Raw genomic sequence first — 9,458 nt, 5'->3', positions numbered from 1 at the left:
TCAGCTCTGTCTGAAAGATGAAACACGATGAATCTCTGCGACAAATAACCTACACTTCCTTGAGGAAATTTTTCTGTCTCTTCCTCCTCTCACCTCCTCCTTATTCGCGCAGGCGGCGTCCAAAGACAGACAGGTTTCCTCAGCCCGACTTCATTCTAACTTGCTGGCAGGAGAGGGGGGGCGGGATCTTCACCTTCTGCTCTCCTATTGGTTATTACAGTCCTATTACGTCATATAGGGGCTGGACCAGGCGGTATCTCGAGTTGCGATTGGATAATTATCATGTCAATCGGAGGATGGAAACGCCCCTCCTCCGCAAGCAAGTTAATTTGGCCGGTAATTTTTGTGCAAATCTTAAACACCGAGACCAAGTTCTCGACGGTAAATGCCGTTCGGTCCCTTTGAAGCATCCAGTTACTTGCACGGTTCCTTGTATGCCACTGCATGATTAGTGGATGCGATTTGCAGCGATGGAAGGTAAAGTAAATGTTAAAGAAATGGCTAATTGATATTTATTTCGTTGTTACTGGTATCTTGACAAGAGAAGAACCTTGGAGGGAGCGCGTGTGAGGCAGAGAGAAAGCCTCTATTCCCACTCCTCTCGACTTTATCTTTTTAAGGTGAAATCTTCGTTCTCGGTGGAATTTTTGTTACCCCCAGAGCGCCGCTTTTATGTGTCAGAGTGTTTATAGGAGCGCACGGCTGATGTGACAGTTATTGGGGAAGCCGCTGGAATGGACAGAGCGGCTTCTTGGATTGGGCGCGGAGGCTGCTTTGATGTTTGACTCCGTGCGTCTGCACATCTCACCGTGCTTTCGAGAGTGTTTATATTCCATTTGGAGAGCAATAATATGTGCTTGTGCAGAGTATAAAACTTGTCACTTCTGAGAATACCATCATAGATATATAGTTTCCCCCCACCGCCATCCCCAACTCTCGCCCCACCAGATTTGCAGCATCCGCAGCATTTTGCTTTTGTATAGGTGTATAATGCGTGAATTTTTAAATCACGAATTTCCATTTTCAATTCTTACCTTGATGTCCTGTACCTTTATCGTTAATTTGCTCAGTTGTTCGGGTAATTTTGATGTCCATGTGACAAACAAAAGACACAAGTTTTTTTTTGACCTTGCAAATTTTTTAAGTAGGAGCGTTTAGTTTAGAAAATGTTCTTGCATTATGTAAACGTGGCTTGTTAAATAGATTTGGATGTGCACACTTTCATGCAGTGGAACGTGTTTAATTCCATTGTAATATCAAATGTTTTAAGTTAATGGAGATGGCTTAAGTAAGCAGATTTTAATTTTGTTGCAACGTTATTCATCATGCAAATATGTTCGTATTCGTTCGCCTTTCAAATTAAAGGGGTTGATTTTTTAAAAAAATTAAGTCGTGATGCGAGGGAATCATATTACTTTACATTTTTGAACAAATATAAGATCTAATTTATGGCATCAATTTAAATATTAATTAAATTCTGGGTTGAGTTTGGTCGTGTTATTTAGCATTGCGTAATATCTGACTGCGTGATCAATCTTGAATGGTTTGACTTCGGTCTATTGTGGTTAGAAATTTTAATCCCTTTGCGCACTGGGGACTTTAATGGATACTTGTAACTATAAGTCAGTTATATATACTTTTCAGTACTTCGAATTGTTTTGATCACCCGTAACAAAATTATGTAAGTGAAATTGCGTGTTACGCTGTGTCGTGATCTTACATGTAGTTCGGAAATTTAGATCGATTACTTTTATTTCTCAAGTCGTAAAATATCATGGGTGGGCCAGATTTCGCTGGAGAGACGCATTTTGGCAGTGCTACATTAGTTAAATTTATAATTGCACATTTAAATTTAAATTAATTTGCTCACAAAGTTGCTGGAAGTGCGAGTTTATAATGGCACAGAGAGGTCAACAGGATGACTGGTACCTTTCTGAACACTAGGACATCTCCTTAACCAATGAGATTAAATGACTGAGGGAATTATAATGCTGTTATGTCATCTGGTTCCTCTAAATTAGAAATAATCACACTTAGATACAGTACTAGAGCTTCATCCAGTGTATTTCTTTGAGCCCGCCATGTGGTTAATGGACTGATAGGTTGTTATTCACATGATTGCAGTGTGATAGTGAATGTGGTACCCTCGGGTATACATATAACAATTACTTCCTTGCTCCTTATGAAGAATATAACAATATAGTATACCTTTTTAATAAAAGCCTCTATTTCAGTGATGCTATCCCAATTATAATTTAGCTCATATAAATAAACTGAATCCCTTCTGTCTTATATAGCTTGTTTTCTTTGCTGAGAAAACATTCAAGGTATCACTTAGGTGGTAGAATGTTGTGCCTCCATCTTGTAGATTTGACATTCATCGCTCTGTGATGAGTTGGCACAGGCAGTGATTTGCATGTTGCTCCTGATGTTATAGGAGTTGTGCTTGTTGTTAGTGTCATTTGTTTGTTGATGTTGCACTCTTGTTGGTGATGCTGTTGATGTTGTCTCATTGGTTAGTGATGTTGATGATCTCTTCAGCTCTGGTGTAGGTTAAATATGGACTCTGGTCCTTCTCGTTTGTTACTGGTGTCAAGTCTGTGATGTATACCTTGGAGTCGCTGCTTCATTTCACCAACAACTTTTGCTGGGTTCCAGGTTTTTAATGATTGAATCCTCATGTACAGTTTGTCCTTGCAACAACATAGTCAGGGATTTGGCATGCTTGTTAAAGTGTTGATCTCTTTCCACTTGTGCGTCAGTACTTGTCTTACTTCCTCTGGGTCACTTGCAGGACAGAATGTGCCTTGCTTGGCAGAATTGTCTTATACTTCCTTCCATTCAACAGCTCTGCAGGTGATTTCATGTCAGCCTTGAGAGTTGTAAATCAGAATGACAATAAAACAAGGTTTGGGTCTTCCTTTTTTGCTTAGCACTTTGTCTTTCTTTACCATCTGGATATTTCTGTGAACCAGTGATCCGCTGGTGTTGGGGTGATGAGGTAATGATATTGAACCTACATGTAGTAAATATCCTAAACTCTCCAGAGATGATTTGGGTTACATTGTCACATTTTCTTTCAGGAATTTCTTGTTCAGTGAACAGAACTTGTACAGTTGAGATGATTGTTATAGCTCTCAAATATTTCCCCTTTCGGATAAAAGAGAACTATGAATTCTGCAAAACTATGTGATATCATTCTTGGTTCATTGTGTGCAAATAAATTGCTCCCACAATGTGTCATGGTCTAGTTGGTACTTTAGTAGCTATCATTTCCTCTTTCTGTTTGGGTATTTCTTTATTTCTTGCATGTAAACAGAATTCTGGATGTCTATCCAGCACACAGATGGTCTAGCTCTGAATATACACTCTCCATTCCCATTTGGCCTTGGAGAAGTTCTTCCTGCATTGTTTTGGGTATGATTATCCAGATCTGGCTAGCTGAGTGCCATTTCCTGGTGAGATGCCATCTCTGGCCCAGTACTGCTATATCTTATCAGACTGTCTCTTGCTCACCTGTTGAAACAGTACCTGTAATACTTTATCTTTGCCAGCTTCATTTCTAATTTGATTCAGTTTCAGTTGTGTTACCTTTACTAGGTGATGGATCTTTATACCTAGATCATGGGGTGGTATGGTGGCGTAGTGGTTAGCACTGCTGCCTCATAGCGCCAAGGATTTGGGTTCAGTTCCCGGCTTGGATCATTGTTGATGTGGAGTTTGTACATTCTCCCCATGTCTGCGTGGGCTTCTTCCAGATGCTATGGTTCCTTCACACAGTCCGAAAGACGTGCTGATTAGGTGCGTTAGCCATGCTAAGTTCTTCCTCCATGTACTGGAGTGTGGCGACTACGAGATTTTCACAGTAACTTCATTGCAGTGTTTAATGTAAGCTTACTTATGACACCAATAAATATACTTCAAACTTAGATCTTTTACTTCTTGTTTCTCCTTTTGTTGACTGGGCATCTACGAGCAGCAATCCTCTTCCACGCTTGTATTTTGCAGTGAAATTGTAGCTCTGAACCTCAAGTAACCTCTGCAGTCCTGCTAGAGCACTGTGCAGATTTTCTTGCAGATCTGATTCAGTGGATGATCAATCTCCAATATGAACTTTCTCCTTTAGAGGTATGTATGGAACTTTTCCAGCAGAAAAATATTAGCACCAGCAGAGTTCTGACCCAGGTTGGTTACACGACATGCCTGTGTTGAACAACAACTTTGTAACCATCAAGTGATTGGAGCAGATTTGTTAGTAAAACCTTTCCGGAAGTAAGAGCAAGATCCAAGAAATCTCTATCCTTATTCAAATATTCAAAGCACTACTTGGATTAAGTGTGATTTTTCCAACTTTTGATAAGTTTTGAGTTTTGGCTTGTAATTGAAATGGATTATGGGCCAAAAGCAAGTATAGGGAGTTAGGCCATAGATCAGCCATGATCTCATTTAATGATGAAACAGGCTCAAGGGGCTGAATGGTCCACTCTTGTCCCTATGTAGAAAGAAAATGGAATTGAGATGTTTGATTTACATAAGAGTAATTGTATTCATTGTACTTTTTAATTATCTTTAATGTAACTGACTATTTAAGATTGTGTATAGTTATTATAGTTCTTGTTATTTGATTTTTGTGAAGTGAAATTCTTTTATTTAAACCATGAACATTGTCGATTACCTAGGTTCTTGGATTCTTAAAAAAATTAAAAACAAATTACTGATCTCTATCAAGATCATGACACTAGGTTCAAGTTTCTGAATAAAGAGTGCTTTCTAATGGTTGTCCTACCTTCAGCCCTCTAGCTCCTTTATTTCCTCATAGTTTACAAACTGGATCTCTTTGCAACTGCTAAACCTCACAATAGCAGGATCATCTGTTTCAGTAACATAGAAAATTTAGTCAACATATTTTCCTTTGTGTCTCCCTCTTGTTATTAAATCTCCATTTTCCTGTATGCCACGAACATAACGCTGGTCCGCTGCAAAGCATGTTTTCTTTCAAGTTTTCAAGGAAGATTTTCTGATAGAGTCTGAATGTTCCAGCATCAAGCTTCAGAATTATGGTTGTGGGCTTATGTCTACCTTCTTCCTGATTTGAATGATTATGATTCTTTTTCTCTCTCAGAACTGTCACATCCAGCCATTTCATGCAGTTGGCATTTCATGCAGTTGTATAGTTCTTGTGCCTACTGTGTCCTCAAACTTGTTGCCGTTATGCAGGGTATGGATGTTTTTGATTTTTATTTTTCATTTGTCCCATTGCTCTGACGTCTGTCCTCTCCTTTCTTTGTCCTGCACATCTTTTCCCAGTTATTAAGCTTTCCATAATTCTGCAGTTTGGTCCATACATGGGATATTTCCTTCTGTTTGTGAACATGTGTACTCATCTACAGCTCTTGTACATTTTTTTCTCTGTATCATTGCATCGACCTTGCTGTCTTCCTCTTGTTTTAACTAAAAGCCATTTGGGTAGTCAGCATCGTCATCTGTCCTTTGTGACTTCATGTACTTTGGCAGCATCTACAGTCTGTAATATTGTAAGCTTTCCTTTTCCAATCAATTCTTTTTGTACTTCAGGTGTACAAAGCCCAAGTGGGTTGATCTAGCAGCCTTTCATCTGTGACCTTCAATCTATATTTTCTGGCCATATATTTCAATCTTGTTATGAATTTATCAATAGGTTTTCCTGATTCCTGCCCCAGGCCTTGAATATCATATCTGTCGATTTGATCATTTGATTTTGGCTAGGGATCTGTGCTGCATTTTTCAGACATTTTCTCTGGTTTCTGCTGTTGTCTTCACTCATCTCCCGGCTCTGAAACATTCAATTCATTCACTCTTATCCCAAAAAAATCATATAGCTGACCCTTTCCTTTTCACTATTGTCTTTTAGAAAGCTACTTTATGTTAGAGAAATTTGCTGAGTATATTCAGGAGGAATTTCTCATCAGTATGTGGATGGCCTGACTAGAGAGGGGGCAAAACTTGACCTCCTCTTGGGAAATAAGGAAGGACAGTTGACAGAGGTGAGGGACCACTTTGGGACAGGTGACCATAATTCTATGAGTTTTAAGATCATTATGAAGAATGATAGGTCTGGCACCGGGGCAAGGCCAATTCTGATGGAACTTTCAAAAGTTAATTGGAGGAGTCTGTGAGAAGACAAAGGGATGTCTGGTAAGTGGCACGCTTTCAAAAGTGTGTTAACCAGGGTTTAGGGTAAGCACATTGCTCTTGGAGTGAAGGACAAGGCTGGCAGAAGTAGGGAACCCTGGATGACTCAGGATATTGAGGCCCTGGTCAAGAAGAAGAAGAAGGCACATGACATGCATAGGCAACTGGGATGAAGTGAATCCCTTGAAGAGTAAAGAGACTATAGAAGTAGAGTTAAAAGAGAAATCAGGAGGGCAAAAAGGGGACACGAGATTGATTTGGTAGATAAGACAAAGGGTATTCCAAAGAGCTTCTACAAATACGTAAAGGGCAAAAGAGTAACTTCAGAGTGAGTGGGGCCTCTTAAGGATCAACAAGGTCATCGATACATGGATCCACAAGAGGTGGGTAAGATCCTAAATGAATATTTCTCATCAGTATTTACTGTTGAGAAAAGCATGGATGTGATATTTTGAGGAGTGTACATATTTTAGAGAAAGAAATGTTGGAAGTCTTAAAGCGCATCAAGGTAGATAAATCCCCAGGACCTGATGAAGTGTATCCCAGGACATTGTGGGAGACTAGGGAAGAAATTGCGGGTACCCTAGCCGAGAAATTTGAATTATCGATAGTCACAAATGAGGTGCCTGAAGATTGGAGAGTGGTAAATGTTGTGCCTTTGTTTAAAAAGGGCTGTAGGGAAAAGCCTGGAAACCACAGGCCAGTGAGCTTCACATCTATGGTGGATAAGTTGTTGGAAGGTATTTTGAGAGACAGGATCTACAGGCATTTAGAGACTCAAGTACTGATTAGGGATAGTCAGCATGGCTTTGTGAGTGAAAAATCATGTCTCACAAGTTTAATTGAGTTCTTTGAAGGGGTAACCAAGAAGGTAGATGAGGGCAGTGCAGTTGATACTTTAGCAAGACCTTTGATAAGGTACCGCATGGTAGTTTGTTGCATAAGATTAAATCTCTCAGGATTCAGGGTGAGGTATCTAAATGGATACAAAATTGCCTTCTTGACAGAAGTTCTGGAGGGTTGTTTTACGAACTGGAGACTTGTGACCAGCGGTGTGCCTCAGGGATCAGTGCTGGGTCCACTGTTATTTGTCAATTATATTGATGATTTGGATGAGAATATAGGAGGCATGGTTACTAAGTTTGCAGATGACACCAAGATTGATGGCATAGGGGACAGTGAGGAAAGTTATCTCCGATTGCAATAGGATTTTGATCAATTGGGCTAGTGGGCTGACAAATGGCAGATGGAGTTTCATAGATGCGAGGTGATGCATTTTGGTACATTGAACCAGGGCAGGACTTACTCTATTAATGGTAGGGTGTTGGGGAGAGTTACAGAATAAAGAGATCTAGGAATACATGTTCATAGCTCCTTGAAAGTGGAGTCACAGGTGGACAGAATGGTGAAGAAGGCATTCAGCATGCTTGGTTCCATTGGTCAGAACATTGAATACAAGAGTTGGGATGTCTTGTTGAAGTTGTACAAGACGTTGGTAAGGCCACACTTGGAATACTGTGTACAGTTCTGGTCACCCTATTATAGAAAAGATATTATTAAACGAGAAAAAATGCAGAAAAAATTTACTAGAATGCTACTGGGACTTGATGGTTTGAGTTATTAGGAGAGACTGGGACTTTTTTCTCTGGCGCGTAGAAGGCTGAGGGGTGATCTTATAGAGGTCTGTAGATCCGCTAGATCGTCAAAATCTTTTCTCAAAGGTAGGGGAATCTAAAACTAGAGGTCTTAGGTTTAAGGTGAGAGGGGAGAGAAACAGAAGTGTCCAGAGGGGTAACTTTTTTCCCCACAGAGTGGGGAGTGTCTGGAACAAGCTGCCAGAGGTAGTAGTAGAGGTAGGTGTCATTTTGTCTTTTAAAAAGCATTTAGACAGTTACATGGGTAAGATGGGTATAGAGGGATATGGGCAAATACAGGCAATTGGAATTAGCTTAGGAGTGGCATGGACAAGTTGGGCCAAAGGGCCTGCTTCCATGCTGTAAACTTCTATGACTAGTCTGCAATTTTTGCTAAATTTCTTGATTGCCTTTATAATATCATCCTTCTAATCTATCATGGGCGGTCATTTAATTCTTGCATGATTCGCTCAGTTTTTCTCTGGCACTAATGCAAGTTAATTTTTTTTCTCAATCTAATTCAGCATTATATTTGTTTAAAATGATTTAGGTTTTTACTCACTGACAACCACTGACACCATTATGCCTTTTGTATCCCATAAGTTAGGAATAATCACAATAGACTCAAAAATGCTGGAGTTTTCTCTTTCAGCTCTCCATGGGTAGGATTTTCCACATCTTCTGTGGTGTGTTTTGAAGTGGCGGAGGCAGCCCACCATTGGCCAGATGGGATCTTCTGATTCTGATTCTGATTCTGATGCCTTCAACGTGGTTTCCCATTCTATACATCCCCTGTCAGCGGGAAACCTGCAACGGGGTTTGTCACCGGCAGGACCGGAAGATCCCGCTGGCAAGGACTGCTGAAAAACACAGGCCACGCATCTGGTGGACCTGTAGGTTGATGCACTGTAACTGCAGTGCCTGAGGGCATCCCAGGATATATATTCACATAACAATTAGTCCCTAGCCCTTTATGAATTATATAACAATGGAAGGACTGAAAATTGGGACAATATGTTTAAAGAACTGAAAAATTAATAGCAGACAGTGAGTTGACTGGAGTGCAAAATTGGCTCGTAAAAGGGTAAAGAAAATGGGATTGAAAGGAAAAATAAATTGTAAAGCTTAATCTTTTTACAATCTGCTAAAACAATTCACCACCTGACGCAATGAAACTTAATACTTTACTAATTGTTCGTTTTATGGGCAAAAGAAGTTGATTTGACAATTATTAAGTCTTTGCAAGAATACTTAAATTATTTTTTGTGTTGAGTTTAATGTACAAATGCATCTATTTGATGATAATCATGAAGGTTGTGTGTGAGATGCTTTTTGTGAAGTGGGGCATATCAGCCAGCAGTTAATGGTGATTCACAACTCAATGAGGCAGTTATTTCTTGCTACAAATCCTGGCTAATTTGCACATTTGTCGCCAATTTTCTGGCAGAAAAGAATTGGTCCAAGATCGATACATGTATTCTCACAGCTTGTGATTATGCTTACTTTATTGGTTAAAATGGTAAGCTGAATTGTGGTGAGTGTTATTTTTGGATCATTGGGAGTGCAATGCTTCCTTGGTCACTGAATATTGGGGATGTTCAGTAAATATACACATGGGGCCTGATTTTACCATTTTAATTCTAAGTGCTGGGC

At 39.8% G+C, this 9,458-nt stretch overlaps 1 protein-coding gene across 3 annotated transcripts in view; it reads left to right on the top strand.

Annotated features, from left to right (window-relative positions):
* The first annotated feature begins 359 nt into the window (after positions 1-359).
* The window catches only part of lnx2a (ligand of numb-protein X 2a), a 138,510-nt gene continuing 129,411 nt past the window's right edge, over positions 360-9,458 (top strand). For all 3 annotated transcript variants that reach the window (XM_080197404.1, XM_080197403.1, XM_080197402.1), the window contains exon 1: positions 360-477. The gene's annotated coding sequence lies outside the window, so the exon portion shown is untranslated. The remainder of the gene's footprint in view (positions 478-9,458) is intronic.

Source organism: Carcharhinus amblyrhynchos, chromosome 10 (assembly GCF_965287045.1).
Source record: "Carcharhinus amblyrhynchos chromosome 10, sCarAmb.v2.hapA, whole genome shotgun sequence".
NCBI classification, from domain to species: Eukaryota; Metazoa; Chordata; class Chondrichthyes; order Carcharhiniformes; family Carcharhinidae; genus Carcharhinus; species Carcharhinus amblyrhynchos.
This window is presented reverse-complemented; position numbering and strand designations above follow the sequence as displayed.